General features: G+C 35.5%; 1 protein-coding gene across 9 annotated transcripts in view; it reads left to right on the forward strand.

The window, feature by feature from the left end:
* Positions 1-22,704, forward strand: part of sbb (scribbler) — a 148,815-nt gene that overhangs the window by 39,541 nt on the left and 86,570 nt on the right. For 7 of the 9 annotated variants that reach the window (XM_069039855.1, XM_069039852.1, XM_069039850.1 and 4 more), the window contains one exon: positions 6,902-6,922. The exons of the other annotated variants lie outside the window; for them this stretch is intronic. The gene's annotated coding sequence lies outside the window, so the exon portion shown is untranslated. The remainder of the gene's footprint in view (positions 1-6,901; positions 6,923-22,704) is intronic. 9 annotated transcript variants of the gene reach the window in all.

The following is a 22,704-nucleotide window of genomic DNA, read 5'->3' on the forward strand; positions in this document are numbered from 1 at the left end:
TCAAAGCGGCGAAGAAACTTGTCGGAAGGAATTTGTCTAATTAAACGGCTGTTGACAATGCACAATATCGTCTTCTGGCCACTCTTCTTGTGTTATTAATCTGATGTTCGCAGCACATCCAAGCCCCACAAAAAGAACGGTCCGTCGCCGTCGTAAAAACTGTCCAATAGTTCATCTGTCGCTGAAAGAACCTTCCTTTCTAAATGTTCCTCGAAGAATTCGCCGGAGTTATTTGTCTGCTCGGCATTCTTGCCGTATCCTCCGTCTCTTTCCGCACCACCATCTCGGTCCTCCTCGCTCCTGAAATCCTCCTCACGGACCCGCCGTACTCCGGCTACTACTACGTGTCCTGAAAACGTTGTCCGCTGAATTTATCCTTTCTTTGTGTGAAAATCGATGCGCGCTGGAACTCCTCGGGCCGGATTTCAGGGAGTTATGATAATTGCACGGTTTTGATCGTCGTAATTGATTTATTTCGGTCGAGTCCGTTAATTTAACTTGCCGGATGTAATGGCAGTGTTGTGTGCATTATTGGATTTATAGACGGGGCCGGGTGGAATGATTTAGGTATTTTATTATCGTTTCGAAATATGTAACACACACCGACCACCCATCCGATTTTATCTCTTTGACATTGGCAATTGGGTGATTTATTTTTCAGCACGGATTTATCAAGCGATAAATAACGTGTACGCGCTTTTATAACCCCGTTTTAATTATTGTTTCAGTCGTCACAAATCGGTGACGCCGTAAATTGCAAGTAAAAATTGCCAAAAGGATCATGGACGGATGACCTTTCGGCTGATAATTTCGTCTGGAGGATAATAACGTGCACGATGGCGGGAGATTAATCATCTCAATCAGCGGTAAACACCGAAATACGAGATGGATAGATGTAATCTATCAAAAACACTTAATGATTTTAGAAAGGAACAAATTGCTATTAGCATATTTGATGGGAATTATTTCAATGCCATTATCAAAGAGATATTTCACCTTGTCAAAGAGCGACGAATCAGCCACTAGCTTCATTTTTTATAAGATGAGCAAAATAGAGAAAATTTGTTCCTGTCAAGGTACAGATGTGTATTGTAAAATTTGAAGGATTTTTTTTTTAAAGGAATGGAGGTTTTTAGATGTTGACTTATTTTTTATCAAGTTTCGCTCTTATTATCTGTACAAGAAACATTTTAGTAATTTTTTCTACGTATAGCATATGTATAACGATTTTTTCCATAATTTCGAAATCCCTTACCATAAGAATGATTAATTTTTAATGAAATCATTCCGATGTAATTGTACTACTGAAAAGAAATAAATTCTAATTTATTCTGTGTTATCTGAGGTATTAGGGACATTAATTGGAGATCAGCTTGAGAAAGTTAGAGCAAGGGAAGACCCACAATACTAATGAAGTGCAGGATTGAACTTTATTGCTTCAATAAATTACTTCGGGTGGTTTATACCAGATGTCTATCAGTTTGTGTAATTGCAGATATTGATCACTTGAGGGGATGAAGGAAATACTTGATGTCTAAAGGTAGGATCAGTTACATTTTAGGATTTTTTCTTTTGCCCTATTTAGTCTCCAGAGGTCTTCTTTAAAATACAAAATTTCTTTCCCCATTAATCAAGACTAATTTAATCCTCGATTTTTTTTTTTGGATAATTGCAGTTCCATCGATCATTTGTTCTATCCTCTTATACACATTTTTTTTTTGTCTTTTTCATATGTAACATTCGTATTCTATTGTTTCTTCTAAGTACATATATACTGCTTTTCTCTTGTGATTTTTTCCTGTTTTGTTTCAACGTTTTTACATTTAATAAAACTTTCAAATTATAGTCCTATTTCTTCGTTGTATGTGGGCTTTTCTTTTTGTCCCTCTTTCTCTCCTCACTGATACTTACAAATGTTTTTCTATTTTGTCGTATTATTTGGCAGTTCCTTTTATAATTTTCGGATTCGAAATTCATTAGCTTCTATTTTCCAAAGAAGAAAGCTCATTTAATTTTTACGATCTTTTATTTTTCATATTGTCCAAGAGCAATTTTGTAATCATTTTTAAGAGTTCCAAAAATATACATAGTTTTTTTGAACGTATTTTTATTTTTCATACACCCAGTTGGAGTTTTTTTTTGATATTTTTCCCTGGCTGTTTGTAGTACATATTTTCATATTTGTCTATTTTTATCTTCGTTTTGGATGTTTTCACTGACATGTTTTTATTTTCTTTTCGTTTCAATCTGTCATTGTGGAACTTTTTTTATTTTAAACTTGTTTTTGTTAAATACCATTTTCCACCACTACATTGGCGGTTTCTTCTTTCTTCTTTAATTGTTGTTTTCAATTGATTTGTATCTTTTTGTTTCCCTTTCAAGTTGTAGTGTATTTTCTGTTTTAGTGTCAAATATGGATTTTTTTTTTGCCTGTTTTTAATCTCACTCGTTTTTTAAAGGGTTTATGTTGTTTCACGAGTTGGTATTTTTCCCTAGCTGTGGTTTCTGAACTTATTATTACCTTGTTTTCCTCCAACGCATTGTCAATGTATTGTTTGTTTATTATTTATCACTTTTTATTTTCTAATGTCTCATATTTAAATATGTCTTTGATCAGTCGTCACATTGAACATTACCTTGTATTTTGTTTATTAATTATACAAACTTATTTGTTTTGATGTACCTACTACATACAAATAATTTTTTTCATTTTACTTAACCAAACCTTGTCAGTATACCGCAAAAGTACATATTGTAGGCAATTTATGATTCTTTTCCGTTGTGTCTCATACTTCCGCTTCTACGCCCCATGTTGCAACCGGAAAACTGTATCCACACCGCAAATTTCCCCAACCACTTTTTTCTTATTTTGTCTTCCAACATGACAGTAATCTGACACGTGGCATGTATTACTTTCCACTAAATTGACTCCTGCGATATGTCACGTCTCCTTCATCCTCTCGAAGGCGAAGAAAGCCAAACTTGCCGCGGATGTTGTCAATTTTTCCGTCCGAATTCCGCGTCTTTCCCCCATCGCCGTTAATTGCAAGTTTGAAGAAGGACCAAGGGGGCCGCCGAGGTCAATTCAATAATCGCGTTTGTGCGAGTTTGGCAGCCGGCATTGATGTCCTTAAATTCATTAAGCGCCATTAGAATGAACAAGAGGGAAAAATAGCAGCGGCTCGGCCATTGAAGTGTCAATAAGAATGCGTGGGCCGAAGAATGAAGCAAGTGTGTTCATACATAACAAGTCGATAAGGTTATTTTATTGTCTCATCGTCGTTGGCCATATAAAAGTGATAAAAAGCCTTCGTGACGACGTTTCGTGTTAATTGATCCACCACCGTCATCAAACACGGTCGCTGAACATTAAAACGCAAACGTTAAAGCTCGTAACTACGCTATATTTTTATCCCTAGCGTTTCTGCACAAATTAAATTTTACTTGCTAAACAGCTACGCCATTGGCATCGACGAAAAGAAACGGCGTCTTTCGAACAAGAAGCGCTCATTAAAAGTTCGACGATACGCTTTTTTCCCTCTTCCGCAGGGAGGTTCTTACAAATCTCTTGCTTATCAATTATTATCGTTTCTCTAAAAGCGCACCAAATAAGACCATTAACGGAAGCATTCGCGTGGCGGGTGAGCTTTTTATTTTGCTATTCAAAAGAGCCAAAGCTGAAAGCAGAATTACATGTCTCGAATACAAATTTGTGTACATAGAGATGCTCCGCACATTAATTCCATCAGTCAGGGCGACGCTGCTGAAGAGCTCTTGCGGAAATCCAGCCGTAATGGGAGTTGGTTAATTATTTTTGAAAGCTGCATTTGGTAACATCGATTTTCCATAAAAGCACACTCGGCCAGTTTTTCCTCCGAGGACGCACGATACGGAAGGAATGGATTGATCAATATGCTGGTTTTGTCGGTTGTGAACTTATCTTGATGTTTCACTCGGGGTTTGCTTGCATGACGAGGTCTGCGGTTTTTTGTGTCATCGTGACACACGGAACGAGTTTGGTTATTATTGTTTTATTCGAATGTGGTAAAAAATTATAGATTTGGGAGAATGTGATGAAAGTGGGTTTTTTTTGGGTAGAGGTTTGCAGTTAATGCGACAAAAAAAGATTAGGTACTCGATGGATTGAGACCAATTATAAGTACATATTATACATAATAGATTAATGTTATGTCATCTTTTTTTTAAAAGCCAGTTAGTTTCCCAATTATAGGTATGTACATACATACATTTGGTTATTATGTTTCACAAACTGAAGTTTGAACAAATTCAAACTTCAGTTTGTGAAACATAATAACCAAAGTTTTCTTAAAAATGTTATAACATTGGAAAACAATAAATCATTTTGAGTTTCTTTTGAAGTTCAAGCTACACTCCTTACAAATTTGATCTAAATCTAATTTTTAATAATATAAATCATCCTATTGGCATGGAGATCACATGTTTAAAGGTTGGTTTATCTAAATTGCCAAATAAAAAATTAACAGAGGTTAATTTACAACTTGAAGATACAAAAACATATTCTGTGTGTATCATTTGAATAATTTTCCGATCAATTAAATGTGTAATTCCCATTTTTAATGTTTTGAATAAATTAAATTTTCAAAATTCAGACTCATTGAATATTGATTATCATTTAAAAAATGTATGTCTGTTTAATAACTAGGAGAAAGACTGAATTTTTTCACAAGTTAATTTACATACTCAACATTTAAATTTTCTGTTCAACTCCCATTTAAACTGAAATTAGATGTGAATAACGTCTACAAATGACTACCATTAAATTATAATTGGCAACTAAACTTCCAAATGTTACAGCTTCATGTTAATACGTGGCACAACTAACTTGGACTTAACTGTTGATAAAATCTCTTAACATATCATATCTAATAAATATTTATTTGTTGATTATTTATTTTAACGACATTCAAGAAATATATTTGTGCATATTTGCATGATTGAAATGCGTGACAGCCGCTAAATATCGTCCCATTCGAGTAATATTCCATTAGAATTTTTCGAGATGCGTCCCCCAAAGCTCCACTTCGCTCCCTTGTTTTTTTGGCAGAAAGTCTACACGTTCAGACCTCACCTGAAGAATAATCGAGTTGTGATGTAAATTTGCTTCGACAACTTCATCCCCGGTCATGAGCGGATTAGTACCCTCTTATTCTCCCCTCACAGTTCGCTCACCCCGAAACGGAAAGACCCTGCACGCCGTCAAGGAAGTGGGAGTTGTTCGCGCCGACTGTACCCAACTTCAATTTCAGTTTGATATATGAATTGGGATTTTATGTAGGGGAGGAGCCACGAAATCGCTGAAACTTCCATTCATATATTCCGTCCTGGCAGATGCAGCGAAATAACGAGATTGTGTCTTTTCACTTTGCAGAATTGAGAAGCGAAGATGAGGAGTCGTTGAGAATTAATGACTCGAAGGGTTGCACACGAGGAGTCGATAGATTTTCAAATGGTTATGAATCGACTAGTACGTACTCCATTAAAATGCAAATGTGGTCAAGTATGGCGAGTTTGGTGGACTATGCGCTAGCCTTGGTACGTCGCTGTGATTAATGGTTTCGCCGTAATATTTCAAGATCCCATCGTGGGATGATTAAAACATGAAAAACAATGAATTAACATTAGCGAATCGTCTTCTAATTGGACTTCTTACTCAGTCGATTGTAAATTACGATGTAATGCTCGCGGTTATGCATCACGAGATAACCATCGCGATGACACTTGTAATGGATATTGCAGCGTAACGATATTATGTTGTGGTTACATCGAGAGGACATGATAAATGCAGCTTCCATCTTGTGCTCGGGGTCATGGGACTGACCCCGGCGGACCTGTGTGACCCTCGCAAGTTTAACACCAAGTGCGGTGGCAATAAAAAAATTTCAATTCGGTTTTTATTAGTGTGGTGATTTATGTCGGGCAGTTTTTCCTTGGAATGAATGTGCCCCGGGGGCGGCGTTTACGGCTGCAGTTAATTAATTATTGTGAGCGGTAAAACAGTGGATCCGGATAATTTTATTCGTTGTATGTGTGGTAATCGTGAAATTTATTATTTGAACGGCTAATAGAGACATGAAGGAAGACGGATTGCATTTTAATGCGGTAGCTGTTATGAATAAATAACAATCTTTGAACGGTAAATTATTGCGGCGTTTAATTTAATTATGCATTTCCACAACAAATCAGAATTCTCACGAAGAGACTTAATTACACAGGCGGAAACACCTTATGGTATTATGTTGCGTGTCGCAACAGATTAAAGTTTCATGGTGAAAGTGGCAGCAATCTTTTGTTCTTAAATTATGTATTAAAAACCCAGCAGGATGGTAACGTGTTGCTCGGCGCCTCAAAAGAAGCCTTCCTCGTTACTCCGGTTTATTATTTATATGTGAAACCGTCGCCGGATTAATGCAATTCGCATTTTGCATGTTGAGAGCTCGGCTTTCGCACTTGGAGTAATTAGCTTTGGGAATTTGGAAATTAAGGTGGTGCTTGTTAATATTTATAAGGTCAACAGCCGTTCACTTCTCTTATTTGGAAATGTCAAATTTAACAATTGTTCAGTCGATGTTTAACCGCCAATTTGCGAATTGTTTCAATCCGGACACTCCAAGGTGCTAATTGAAATGTTTTTATTGCACATTGTGTTTCACTTAGCGGATTAAGTGTCTCGCATTGGCCGGCGATTGGTCCACATTTTTATCATTGTTGGGAATTTATTTTATGTTAATTAATCAGTAATTAAATTTGTCAATCAATTATGCAGCTCATTTAATACCATTGTTATAATTTAATTGTCCGATTTTTAATTTGGCCTCGTACTGCTTTTGTTATTATTTTAATTTCTTTTATTTTGTTGCAGGTGGATTACTGTTGATTGAGTGTAAGTATGACCGTACGTTAAGTTCACGTTTTAACGAGCCTTGAAATTGATGATTGAATGAACCGTCGCACTAAACTCGACGGATTATGACGTTTCGTGTGAGTATGGGCTTCGTCAGGATTGAACAAAGTGTAATCGAAGTAATTATGGTCCATAAAGACGATAATTTAATTAAGAGGTGAAGATATAGCCAATAATAGACACGAACGGTACGTTGTAATCTGCAATTTTACACCAAAGTGTCTCTACAATACAGAACTCAAACGCTAAGGGTTAGTTAATAAAATGAATGGGGAGAGCTCCAGATGGTGATTGTGGATTGTAATAATCGTGTGGACAGATTGATTTTATAATCTCATATTGCTGCCAGCATCATCGTTATGTGGATGAAATGGTGCTGGAAAACGTTTTTAAAAGGTTTTTCATTGCCTTTTAAAAACTGCTTTTCTGGCAAAATAATTTTTATTACTTTCGTAAGAAATGTGTTCTTTGGCTCAGTTGTGTAACTCTTGAAACTTAACATCTGTTACTCTTTTTACAAACACGACAATAACGGTAATATCTTTCTCTTGATTTCATTTTTTCCCTGAGGTATCTTCTTTCACAAAAGTATTTTTTTACTCTACGCGAACACTCCGTACTCTGATACGCAGGTTTTTTGATAGAAGATAGAAACAGAGACAAGTGTGGCAGAAATTAATCTGCAAGGCTACAACGGTTTTTTAAATAACGTGAAACAATTGAGATGGAGAGTTTAGTATTTTTCACTGCGTTATGTTTTGGAACTAGAATTTAAAAACGTGCAATCTGTCAGCGTACGGACTATAACTCCTTTGTTTTTGCTCGACGTAGTCATTTGAAGAGATCTTTTCATTTCGTAATGAATGAATGACCATTTAGCAAAATTATTGAAGAAGTGTTGGGTGAAGTCAAAACAAGAAAAATATGAAAAGTAATGAATGTAATGCCTTTTTCGTCGAGGTTACACGGGAAACAACAAAAGTCGAAAGATTTCAGCTGTGGTACCTTCTATTTGGGAAAAGAATCGAAACGATTAAAAATTGGACTTGTTGAGTGCCTATTTGCAAGTTTGAAAAAGCGAAGAACATTTTTATTTACCCTTTGGACTTTTAACTTGAAAGTTATCTTATGGGGTGCAATCAACTTTTTGCTTCATGGAACTTTTGCCTTGATTGAGTATGACATTCCATTTAAAAACTTGACGGTCAATATTCGGTGGTACTCTCGTCAAATAAGTACTAATAATATTTATAATTTGATTGAGTATCAGGTACCTATCATTTTCAAAATTGAGTACCATCTTGTGGTTTCAACTTTAACAACTAACTCTTGTTATGGATAATAACCCATATTGTTAACAGAATTAATAAATCCACGCTTGAATTGTTGCGGAACTGCCAATTTCCAAGAACTTCTCTTTCTTGCGAGTTATTTCAAACGGTTTGTTCTGCATAGCAAACATTTACAGTAACTGTTATAGTTGTGGTTTAGCTGGCTTTTCCGCTGAAATTGTTACTTTAACAAAAAATGCATAGACTGCAATTTATAAAAGATTGTATCCTTTTTTTTTTATAAGAACTGCTTTTCTTGTAGTACTCACTCCTTTCTGCGCTGGTAATATCTGGTCGATGCTGACTTCAAATCGCCAAATCACCACTTTTATTCATCTCTTATCAAGTAAAATTTTCCTTCATCGTTTACTCAGTTATGTAGCGACTCAAACACAAACCTGCTTAAAAAGATTTTATCTTAAAAATGTCTCTCTAAACGCCCGTGTCATCTCGAATAAAAAACACTTACACTTACTTTTATCTCTCAACTGACACCACTTGAAACTTTGAAAAATATTTTTGCGATTTTTATCGCAATGGATGCGTCACCTTCAATTAATTCACGAGATAAACTAATCCAAATTGAAGTGGCAGCTTATCTTTAACTTTAATTACTCTAATTGCAATTCTGATTAATTACAATTTCCTGCAGCTGTTGCATGCAGGAGTTGCGGTTTAGCACACACACACCTACACTTACACGTTGAACATTCGAAGAATGTCGCTAGAATTCCGCCGAAAATAAACGAAAAATAAAGTAGAGGGACAAAGTAGGAAGCTTGTCACAACGTTGACATGACAAGGACGGTTTTATACTCATTTACATTAATCAGTTTAACGTGGTGGGAACCATGAACGTAAAATATTCATTTAACTAGCGCCGTATGTTTATGTTTACATAATTATATATTCTGTGTGCTTTTCATAATTACAGGTTAATTTGTGTTCTGTTAGCTTAACAGTTCTGTAAGTACTATTCCACTTAATTTTGTTAAAAAGCACAAAGTTGTTATTGTGTACAATTAGTGGAGTTGTTCTGTGATTATTTTTCCGTGCAGTAAATAATTGCTTTTTCCAATACATACACTATTTCGTGTTCACCGAAATGCAATGCAATGGAACCGAATGAACTTCGAACAAAAATATTGACGGTACAACGACCATGAATTGCCCCAGTCTTTTGTGTAATAATTAAATATTTTATCGTTCAGCTCCACTAATGTTTATTTTATGCAATTATACATGTTTGAATGTTTACATAAAATGTTTATATTGCATCAGATTTACTATTTATGAAATGTGGAATATTTAATTATTGTATTGGTTTTAATGGTTGTTTGTTATTCCGGTTAATGTGCGTGTATTTACACTTATTAAATAAAATTACTCGCTGTTATGCCTTGTATAGCGACTGCTTATTTTTAGACAACATAACACACTCCTCAATTCAAGACTTTTGAAGCTTTTCACCTTCACACATTGATAAATCTCGTTCGATCTAAAAGTGGGTGTCTGTCTCCCCTCCCATGTAAAGGTCGAACGTGGTATACATAATATAATTTTTGATTTGCCTGTTAAATTCAAATTAAAACGCTGGCCTCATTACGCTCAGCTTAATATACAATGATCGTGATAATAATCGGTGGCATATGCATTTCCATTATGCGATTTGGAAGCCATAAATTCCAACTAACATGTCAGAGATTGATTTAATTCGGTTCTCAAAGTCTCGCATTAACTCGATTTGGATAAGATAATAACATATGTTAAAAAAAGCGGTTAAGTGGCATGCATTCACGTCCAAGATGATTTCATACCAAACTTGTTAGATAAAATCGATCTTTGGACAGGATCATTAAAGTCAACGTCTAGTGTGAGATGTGTTTCAGAAGTGAAAGTAACAGTCACGATGGCCCAGAACGATGAGCATTTTATCCATAATTTATTTCTTTAGAACTCGTAACTAATAGGGAGCCGAGATTCTAGCTTAATGAAATTTGACAGCAACTAGTACGAACTTGGAACTTGATATTCTAGCTGTAACTTGTCTGGTGGCATTTCGATAAGTTGCATACGTCTGTTTCCACTTTGTTAACATAATCGAAATTAAAAGTGTTGATATGTTGTGGTGGCCGTTTGCGCCTCGGCGGCAGTTAATTGGCAAACACTCAACGATTTTTGAACGCTTGGTCTAGCATGATATGTGATTGTATCGGGCCAGTAATTGGATATATCTAGATTCTTGGCATTAATTCAAATGCACGGCTTAAACTTGCTAAGATAAATTTACATATGAAATTGGCCTGCGTAATTCTAATCTTACAATCTCGAGGAGATTGAATGGAAAATTGAAACTGGGAAAAATCCGGAGGCGGTGCTGGAATTGGTGTTGAGTACAAAGTGTGACATAATTTGACGTAATGGTTGTGTGCGTGGGAAAATTGATTGATCGTGATTTTTGCTTATAACGTTCCTGCTCGAAAGATAAGTTTATATAAAACTCCTACAAAGGAAATGATCTTGACGTGTACCAGCTGTGCGGCCGATTTAGTTGAACACTATCAGTGGTGCTGTTATCTAGAACTGTTATTGTGTCAGTGCGAAATTTCTAGTGAAGAAAGTAGTAGTGGGATCAAGACTTGACTATTATTGACTTGGACACCATTTTTTTGGATGAATAGGGATACGGATAAATTAATATCAAAATGAATGTTCTTCACATGCTGCTGTTAGAGAAATAACCATATTGAGATAAAGAAAGTAGTAACTTTTTTAACGCAAATAATGAAAAATTTAAATAACAATAAAATCTCAATCAAAAAGTCGACCATGTACCTAAATATTTTAATTCCTTTGAATATACATACCAACTTATACCTCTTATTCATCATTTCTTTTTCCGGAAAAAAAATTGCATACATACTAAAAATTGGCATTTCCTGCTTCATTGCTTTTTTTTAATCGAAATTCATTTTTGGTGATTTAGTAAGTTTATCTTATTATTATGTAATGGTTATTTACTCAACAAGTGGGGTATAGACATTGTTATCGCACGCAGGTGAAGTTTGCACAACGAGGCCTCAGTTGATTTTATCGACGGCCGCTGAGAATGTTTAAAATCGACACATTTTTATTTGATTAAAAATTTAATTCAAACTCACAAAGTAGAAATAACTACGCCCGCGCCCTAGCAACTACACAAACAGTAAAATTTAGATTATTCTTTTTGTGAAAGTTTGCAAAGTCATAAATTTACTTGTTTGACTTTCTTTAATTTTTTCCTCCATTTACTTTACTGCACGCCGTCCGAATTATTATTTAGCGTTACCTGTTATTACCTGTCTGCAATGAAATAGGATGATAATATACTACTTATCATGGAAAATGCAACACCCAGAAATAGTGAATATTTTTTGCTGAAACTTGGTACAGTAATTAGGTGTTAACTAAAGATAAAATGATGAAAGTTTCAGTAACATTGGTCCATATGTTAAAAAGTTCTCTCAGTAATGGGTTGGACCGCCTCGAGATCCTATACACTCGCGGACGCGTCGAGGCATACTTCTAATCAGATGGTTAAATCTCGTCTTGGGGAACCGAATCCCAGGCAACTTGAATTTCATGTCTAAGTGCAGCCAAAGTCAACGGAGGGTTGTGCAAATTCGTCAATCTTCGACCTATCAAATCCCACACGTGCTCGATTGGCGATAGATCAGGAGATCTCGGAGGTCAGGGAAGTAAATCCACCTGAGAGTCATCTAGGAAGTCTATACTAACGTTAGCAATATGCGGCCGCGCGTTATCTTGTTGAAATAGAGCATTATTTACTCTTCGAAAGTAAGGTACCACAACAGGCCGCAAAACCTCCTGGACATAGCGAATTGCTGTCAGTTTTCCCTGTATAAAGACTAGACGAGACCTGCTTCCAAAACAAATTGCTCCCCACACCATTACACCAACAGTTCTTGCTACGGGCCTTTCAACAGAAAAAGCAAAATAGCGTCTTTCGCCACGAAGTCTCCTGACCCTCCGCCGACCGTCGTGCATGCCAAGATCTGGTCGATCTGTAGTCCTCCTTCTTGGGCCAGTACCCCTTACTCGCTGGTGTCTTCCTTCTTCAAACCAGGCACGACAACATCGTAACACAGTAGCCACATTTCGTCTCACACGATGAGCGATTGCCCTATAGGAAAGACCTGCTTCTCGCATTCCAATAATGCGCCCTCTTCCAATTTGAGTTACGTGCTGATAATGATCTCGTATTCGTTCCGGAGTTATTGATGATAACTGATCGTCAACAATAAAAAGAAATGCATGTTCGGATAAGAATAATCTAAAAGATATGGGTATTTTCTTCAGGTATTTCTTTATGTATTTCTTTCAAATTATCATCATTTTATCTTTAGTGAACACCTAATTACTGTACAAAGTTTCATCAAAAAATATTCACTATTTCTGGGTGTTGCATTTTCCATGATAAGTAGTATATATGGCTCGGTCGTTGATAAAAAATGACAATTTAAATTTGTTATTTTTTTCATTGTTACTTCTTTAGTGTATATTCGTAACATCATTGCTGTGTAATTTATTATTTGGCCAGCGTTTTTCTTTTGTTTTTACAAATAAATTTTGGCACAGATATTTAATTTAAAGTACTACTTCTTACACGACATTTTATAAATATTCCACAACTCATTCTTTTCAACAAAAAAAAAAAAAAATGTAATACATATTGAATTAGTCGTTGACACATTTGCTATACAATTCAGAATTTATTAAGTTGGCCTCGTTTGAAATTTAAGTTAATTTCATCATTTCAGATTCAGATATGGTTCTACTAATTTTTGCTTCGTAGATAAAAAAAAATGCCAAATATGTAATGAATGAACCTGATATCTCACATGTTTAGTGTATGATAAAATATCACAGAAATATGGTAATAGTAATTATACGCCAAGGTAGAGAAGACATTTTTTTAAGCCGAGGTAGTTTATTCCCCGAGAAGCGAGGCTTAAAATTGTCTTCTCTAGCGTGGTGTACATATTATTTTTTTCACTACTAGATCCGTTAAAACCCTTTCTAATAATTATTATTAATTAAATTTGTTTGTCCGATGGGACGATCCGAGTTCTCATTTTTCAACGGTTGCTATGAAAATTGAAAATCGTCTGTCTACGTTAACCAATAAAATCAAAGAAAATCTTTCGTTGCTAGGTGACGGCTGTTCATTATTGACTACTGGTTAATAATAAAAAATTATTAACCTAGGGAGAGAAATTCTACTTCTGGGGTCGATTCAAGTCTCAATAATTCTAAGACTAGTAGTGAAAAAACATATTGAAATAAAGTCATTACGTTCTGAAAGTTTAAAAAATATACGTCATTACTTTAAGAGACACTACATATTTTTAGAATAATGATTCAATCTCTTTAGTTTTGGCAGGAGAAAAAACTTGTCAAACTTGTTCTAGGTTTCAAAGCAAACTCTAATAATACTTCATCATGTACTCAACGAGGAGGTAGAGAAAGTAGTAGTAGAGCCTTAGTATCTGCTATTTATTACCGGGTGATCAAGAAGGACTGTTTAAGTTGGTAATACAATTAAGAAAATTTTTATTTATAACACTGTAACTGGATATGTTTTGTTGGTTTATTTTACAAATATCTGATATAGGTACAGCATTAACAACGACAAGCCACCAACAACCGGAAATTACTCCTGTTATACGATTTAAAATACGATTCAGTGTTACCAACTTAAACAGTCCTTATTGATCACCCCGTACAATCTCTAGTAATCCTTCGTAATCAGATAATTGGATTTATAGTGCTTCGCACATCGGGAGTGCTATTAAATTTAAAATTGCAAAAAGTAAGTTGTCCTTAATTCTGTAAAATCATTGTTACATAAAATATCCCTAAAACTAGTAGTGCATGCAAATGAACTTATTTTTTTAAGGCAGTTGAAGCAAAAATTTAAGAATAAGACATTGCAGCTTCTAAAGCTATTTCAAGCTGTGTGCAATTCCGCCTTAGCTAGTTGAGTAAATCCGGATCTTCTGGTTTCAATCATTCTCCATTTACAAACGGCGAAAATTCCGGTAAACAAGTTCTTATCATCGAGTAGAAGCAGTCGTCGCCTCTGAACAATAAATAACACCGCTGCTATTAAATAAGTGGTCGATAAATAGGACGGGGAGCGTTCGAAGCCAAACCAGCAGGAGTCCTTTGATATTTCCATAAAGCTTCCTCCGGTGAGCTTTGGGGAGGAAGCGAGAGCCGAGCCGAGACCGACGACGCGATAAATAAAACATCACCGCACTTTATAGGGAGTTCGATAAAGCGCACTATTGACAAAGCACCGTCTCGTCCGTTTTCCCAAAGCTCGTTCTTTGTGTGTTGTAGGTCTCTCCTTTCTCTTTTTCCGCTGGGGAGAGCCAAACTAAATTGCTCGGCTCGTTCAGAGACCGTAGACGTGGGATATTCGTTTTGTACAAGATGTTCGTCGAGTGGAAACCGGTTGGGTTCCCTTTTGCCGTCTAGTTCGTGGCCAGGTAGAGAGGGCTTCTGCCGCCAGATGGAATGAATACTTGCAGGATGGATGTATCGCTTGTACGCTTTGATGGCTAATCTGCCGATCTGGACCGGCCCGAAGAAGCTCTAATAACACGGCGATGGGCCGACGTAATTGACCAGGAATTCGATGAATTCCGATCATGCGATGCTGCTTGAATGAAATGGAGGTCGATGGAGAGGGCTTCGTGTCGTGTTTGAGTGTAATTATGCCGAGCTTTACGATGAAAGATGGGATTTTGAGGACGGGACGTTGTAGGGCTTGAAACGGAGGAGCTTTTAACGTTTCCTGCAGTCTTTAGAAAGAAACATAATCAAAAAAGAGGATTGCTGGAATGGGTGGTCGTTAAAAACAATAATCTGGCGTAGATTGACCCACGCAGACTGTATAATTGCCTTCGATTGTCAAAATATAACTTGCCACGCCAGGTCATCACAATATTATTGTGGAACGTTACTGATTTTTTTTCCTGTTTTTTACGGTACTGTAGGTAAACATTTATTTTACATTTCAGTAAATACTGGGTGCGTCTAGTTTTACGTGTACAGCCTCAAAAACCTGAAATCTAATTGAACAAATTTGAGCAAATTTGGTACAGGTAACTGATTAATCATTACGATTTTTTTTGTTGCAATTTTTCGTTATTAAATAGAGCAATAAATTTCTGATGTATGGAAATGCATTCTCACTATTTATTTACAAAATTATCGGAAAAAATGTGATTTAGATTTTGAATGAAGCCCACTTTTACATTGTAAAATCAAAATTACGTTTATTTAGGATTTGCGTAACTGAACAGTCGTGAATTATGTTACAATGGAATTTGTCGGGATCAGGTAGTGGTACCTTAGAATCGGGCTGGTTCGGTGAACATTTACAATAAAGCTGTAAGTAAGAGGTTTCGAGAAGGTAAATAATGCTTTTGTTGATAAATTATACCATTTTGTCGTAAATCCTTTTATTGGTTTGTTTTGTAATACAATAAAGCAATTATTTAACAAACTAATTGAATTTTTGCACTTTTGATTGCTGATATAAATTAATCTTGGTTAAAATTCGAGTAGAAAAGTCACAAAACTGCTCCCACCAAATGCATCAACGAAAAATTAAAAATAAAATTATTATGTGCGTATACAATATGTGTGTTTATGTTATATTATCATTATACAGTTAATGTAATCGTTTTCGTTATTTTTTTAATTACTTAATTAGAATTAGAATTGGGGTGGAAGTAAAAGTAAAGTAAACATTTTTGTGCAATTTCGTCCATAATTAATTGTGGCGTAACAAAACGTCTTTACCAATCATTTTATCGTTACAAAGTAGTAGTTATAGTAGATTATATCATTAAGAGTAGAAGTGAGTCTTTTTGTGCTAAACCCAGAGATTATAGACCGAGGGCCTGATTTCAAGTTGTCTTGCGACGGTCGCACTTGTGGTTGTCATGGTAACGTCGCAAAAGAGAAGATGACGCATATTGGTAATTAATGTGTAGGACAAAGATAGCTACACATTTGCGCTGCACCGCCAATTTGCCACCGTGACTTGAAATTGGGCCCCGAGACGAAGTCGCAACTGGGCGAAGCACAAAAAGACCTTCTACTCTGAATTACATAATCTACTGTTGTTAATTAAGAAAAAAATAAGAAAAATTAAAGCAAGAAAGTTTATTGGGTAATCTGTGACAACTTATAAATAAGAAAGAATTGAAAGCGAATCTGAACTTTTATATTTGTTTAAATATGGAATTGATATTTTATTTATATTAAGTTAGAAAGATTATATTTATAGGTTTTACTTATATGAAACTTTTATCTCCAAGAAATTCACATTCTATATTTAATACTTGATGGAATTCTGTGTTATATAAAAACTTTGTAAATATGTTCATAAAAATCTCTAATGATAGATCTTATCCTGTATTTTAGTGCTTGATTGTTTTTTTTTTATTATTTTTTCAAGAATTTTGTGTTTGATTATAGATTATTTTTGTACATCATCCATGTTAACAGATAAGAAGAAAATTTTATTATCTGAATTCACGAGTATTTTTTTCTGATTTTTATTATTTCGTAAAAATATTGCGCAGTTCACAGTAGAAAATAGAACATTTGTTTTTACCGAGCGATCATTTAAAAAATAAATCGAGTTTGCTTTGGAACCTATGCTATAGCATGGGTTGCCATAGGTAACACACCGACTCGATTTATTTTTTAATTGATCGCACCGTATTTATTTTTGTATTTTATTATATTCCTCTCATTTCTGAAATTTCTGTAAATATTTTTCCAGATTTTTACTTTCTGTGTTTTTCAATTTTCATGGAATTGGAATTATGATTTGAATGAACTGAATGACTGAAAGTGCCAATCACATTCATTATAGGAGGCATAACCTTGCCAGAATGACAATTAAAGTTTGTATGAATCAATCTAAGAATCTGCTTTTGTTGTGCTCTTCGTATTGTCTCGCTGCCAAAATTTTAATTAACATCACATAGAACCCGCTTAAATCTCTATAGAGTCGTTAAGTGTTTGTTTTTGGATAAAAATAAACAAAAATGGAAGTTCAGCTAACGGAAAGTGAGATGGAAATCCATTATCCAAATTGCAACTAGTTTTTTTACGACTATTAGTACTTTCGTAGTCGTTCAGGTACCAATCAAGAAAAAAATTAAATGTTTATTCATAGGATAAAGAATTTCTTTTTAATGTTTTTACACATGCACATCAAACAAATCGTTCAGATATTTCTGCTTTTTTAAAAGTTTACATTTTTTTACTAATGAAAAACAAGTTTTTCTTTGAGGTTACAAAAATCACTGTCATACATAAAATACGTGTATAGTAGCGTAGAATAAATTAGAATCTATATTTTTTTTCCTTAGTCTTGAGTACATACGCTGAAGTAGATTCTAGGAGATAAGAATCTTGTAGTAGTTTTTTTCTGATTCTACAAGCTCCGATTAATTAAGAAAAAAAGTGTATCTTAATAGGATTACGTATTAGCGCAATTTCTTCAGAAGATGAGATAATTATTCCGATATTAACTGTGGCAATAAATAAACTCCACAATAAATTATCAAGCAGGTTCATTAAAAAAAAAAAAAAAACTGGAACAGCTTCATTAAGTTATAAAGCAAATTATAGGTATTAGGGGATTAAATCCTGTTAAGAAATTAATTATGTTTCTAAAAACTCATGACAAAGCGGGTGAAAAAATTTAACCTTCAAGCTAACGGTCCATTAATTATGTAGGAGTATTAATTTTTTCTTTATGATAATAGGTATCAGTATCTTTACTCGAAGAAATTTGTATCGATTCTGTCCTCCATAAATATTTTAAAAAATTGCTTCATTCTGCCGATACCCCAATCGATGCCCATTGATGATTGACGCAATTGCATTCTGAAATTAAACCTTTCTCAGATTCTTTTTCTCATTTCAAGATGGAGGAAATTAACTCTTTTTCGCATCATGTATTAACGTTAAAGACCTGGTCGATCACCGCCTACAGAAGCAACCCTGGCTCATTTCTGGCGTCAATGTAACATTTCCTTGATGGGTCGGCGTTTCGTTTGATGTAACTCGATACGTATCAGGAGACCACCCTTCTGTATCTTTTAAGTTGTAAGGAACGGTGGTGTTTTGTCAATTAGTCGTCAGTCAAATAGATGCGGATGTGCCGCGTCCGGAATCTCAGCCATTCGTTACTAATTTCCTCTCTCATTTATTCCGACTTCCTGCTCCCAACACATTCGAAGTCGTAAGTACCTCGGTTTCCCTTCGGTAAGATTTACGACGATTACGCACAAAACGTTTAATTAACACGTCGGGACCGGGCCTAGACCAAAAAGGGACAGGGACAGCAGTAATAGTAGTAACGCTACTTAACTCCACAAAAGAAATTCACTCTCCGCAGGAGATCCTTTACGCCTCGACCCGATCTGTGTCTAATTGATTTTTTTTGGAACACGATCGTTCCCACCATCACTCCTCGATCGCGTTGCTTAACAGTTAAACGGTACGCCAATAAAAATAACCATTTTAGTTTAATTGGACAGTTATGATTATGATGCCAATCAATTTATAAAATGAAATGGAAACCATGCCGATAAATTTGTAGACACCCGCGTACACCGCGAGATGTTCATTTTATGCTAATCAACGTGAAATATGTAAGCTCTTGTTTCGTATTCGATCGTGTAGTAGTAGCGTTACCTCTCCCGTCTCTAATCTATAATGCACGCTTCTAGAATGAGCTTTCTATTTTTAACGCCTAGATACGGGTTTATAATGACACACGAATGCCCACTTAAAACACTAATGGATGTTGAACTCGTCTGCGATGTGTCATATATCACAACCAGCCAGGAAATTAATTGCTCAATGCTTATACGAGATGTACTTTGCTGCCAGAATGTTGACATCCTCGTTGTTGTAACTTCTACCGTAAAAATGAGAAGAGTACGTCACGTGGTGGTGCGCTTTTGCCGCTACCGTGTAAAACGTGATATCCCGCCCATACTCTTCTCAGTACAATTTTGCAAACTTTTTTCAACGTTGACACTAATTGATTTTATGACCTTGTCAATGAATAGTGATAGATTGGATGGATAAAAATGCGATTTGAATGTAACATTATCGCTTGTCATATCAATCAAGCAGAAGAAATTTTTTGAGTAGGCTTTCCCCTCATTCACTCATGTTTCATTCATATTTTTAAAACCGCGCAATCTATATTAAGAAGAGAAGAAAACACAAAGGAAATTATTCTAGTAATAACTGAAAGAAATGGGGATTGAAATGACGCGAGTGTACAAAATGTGAAATGAACGGTATTTTTAACGTTTTTGCAGTGTTAAATACACAAACAAGTCAAAGCGTAATGAAAAAGAGTGTAGGTGTAAATATTGCGTCTCATGAAAGTACAACAAACATCGTGTTTTGCCTGAAATATCAAAGCATTTTTTATTTTGTTGTTCCTTTTGTAGGGTAGAAGGTGCGAAGGTGACAACTTTATTGTACAAATACCGCACCAATGAGCTGTCACTTGAGCTGATGAAAGTGTGGTAGCCAAATCGTTTCAGGTGTAAATATGACAAGCCCTAAAGACTTTTTGGTATTTGCTTTGTAGTCTTTAATTTAAAATGTTCTTTGATTCATTCATTTATAAATAACCGGCTTGTTGTTATTTTGATTTTGACAAAAGCTCGTTCGTATGTATCTGACACTCTTCTAACGACATGAAAAAAAAAGGAGAATTTTTCCAATTTTTTGTTTTAGTCTTTTCCTAAAACCCTTTTGCAAGTACATTTGTTTTCCAAAGTGCCCCATTACAGTAAAACTCTCTGTCACTTTTTTTATTTTCAAATGGAACAAATGTAATATTTTTCGGTTTGCTTGAAAGCTCCAGCTGGAATTCTTCAATCCGTATTCACCAACATATTAGTATTTCTAGATCGAAAATAAAAACTACCATCTGCCAAACTTATTTCTACTTATTACATACAAGTGAATTAGCCATTTGAGTTTTGTCCTGCGCTAGAATTTACAATTCACTGTCTCGTTCAATATTATTTTCAATTTTCCGAATTTTTGTGACCTGAAGAGAACTCATCCAGGGGAAAAATGAGCTCGTACGTGGTGAATTCTAAACCCAAGTCCACTTTATAACGTCTATAATGATGGCCATTTGTTACACTCCAATGAGGTTTATGAAAAGATCAAGTGTTTCATACTGAAAAGTGGGTCTCGCAAGAGGAACCCTTGTGGAGTGGCGGCGGTCCCATCAAGATCATCGTTGTTGTGACACACGACTCTGAACTCTCATGAATTGGTCGCCTGCGCCATTAATAAATCAGAATAATAACAGGTTACTGTGATTATGAGATTATGCAAATGGTGATGTTAAATCGACAAGTGGAACAGATTTTTAAGGCTTGATCGCAAAATCAATTTCGAAGCGGATCTCGTGCATCCGATTTAATCTACGAGTGCAAGCTGTATTTTCCGGTAAATCTGCTAAAAGCTGAAATGTACTTCGCCGGCTCACATTAAATTTATCCCAACGTTGGTTATATTTCACCGGAACGATGTTGTGGGGAATTCTCCGTTTATTCATATGAATATGAACACACGTTTTGTGTGTTTTTCTTGAAAGCTTTGCTTTGGCAAAATTCCAACCCAAACACGCCGGCTTCAAAGGTTCACTCCTCTTTATTGGAATATAAACTTTTAACGAAAATACAGAGTATGGAAATAGCGTCTCATTGTCCACCTTTGATCCTGGTCGTTTTTTGCCGCCCGAGGTCCGGTGACCTTTAAAGAAGTAGCAGCATTCATAACAATTATGAAAAGGCGTAAATGTCTAGGCCGGTTTTAATTAAACCTACGTGTCCATTAACGTCCGAGGGCTATAATTTAAAAATTGTAAGGAGATTGTTAAACATTAATAGGTTTAGGGTGAGACTTCGTAAGTGGTCATTACGAATGCAGGAGGGCTGCCCCAACGACGTGGATTCTTCGTCGATCCTGTTAATAAATAAAGTTAACATTCGTTTCATTATTCGAGAACTCGTTCCGACCCTGTCGGAATTTAAAGGAGGGTACAGTTTATGTCGACGCTGTTGGAACGGTCGATTTTTTCGTCTCGTTTTGGGAGATTAATCAAAATCGGTATTGTTGCTGGTCGCTTATGGTAATTGAATTATCTTTGTTGCGACACCGCCGCATTCCTGCCATTGTTATTGTGTTTTCGCCGCGCGTCAGGCTTCACAAAAGCCGGTTAAATAATTTTTATTACTTCAATTAAATGGAGATTAACCAGTGTTTTATATTGACATTCATTGTAATTTGTTCTGCACTGCAGAAGCCAACGAGGTATTGTTCGGGTGTGATTGTTTTTTTCCATTAAAATTAACGGCATGTCATTTGGTGGGCCGCCATGTGGAAAACAGACCTGGTGGGCCATAAAACACCGATTTTCCACTCGGAATTCTTTTACTTTTACATGTGAAAGCTACATCATTATCTGCATTTCCCCCCGTAATGATCGCTTATTCGCTGCCCAATTGCAGGAAAGAGTCTACATTCGGTGAGCACAAAAGTGAAGTCGTTGTCTTTTTAAGCGCGGCAGGTGATTTTTAGAAAATTGTTTTACTGGCGACGTGAGTTTATCTTGAAGGATTTATTTTGGTAACTCTGTTAGTTACGGTTTAATGCGCAGCATGTACCTGCAATTGAGATAACATGAGGGAACTGGATCTAAATTAGAACGAATCAGTGAACCGAGAAACAGGTTCAAACATGTGACGCCCTCAAATTAATTGCCGCGATTTCATAAAACAGAAATTATCTCGTAAAGATTTTTACGAACCGATGTAATACAACATTTTCATTCCGAGAATAGAACTTTGAAGTCTTGACGCGAATGAAGTTATGGCGAAATGTTTTTAAAATTATTTTTAAAAGTTACAGGTCAAGCCTGGAATCTCTATCTCCTGCGGTGCAGGGCTTAATGTTTTACGGCGATACATTTTTGTGGTTATTATTTTCTTCTTTTTCTGTAGGTAGGTATATAATTTGCAACACGTTTTTGAGGTGTTTTTTTTATTATTTTTTTTATTTTGATACTTTTCAACTGAGTTAAGTGGAAGAAGAACTGAATAGAATCGAATAACCAATTCTGTTGATTCACATAAACATAAAAAGTCTTTTAGATTATACTGTTAGAATATGAACCTAAAAAACGTATTTATAGTCTTAATAAAAACAGGTATGGCATCGAAGCCGGATTTATTTACCATTGCAGATATTTCTACGATGTAATTCGTGGAAAGCACTATTTGTATAAAT

This window comes from Tenebrio molitor, chromosome 2 (assembly GCF_963966145.1).
Source record: "Tenebrio molitor chromosome 2, icTenMoli1.1, whole genome shotgun sequence".
NCBI classification, from domain to species: Eukaryota; Metazoa; Arthropoda; class Insecta; order Coleoptera; family Tenebrionidae; genus Tenebrio; species Tenebrio molitor.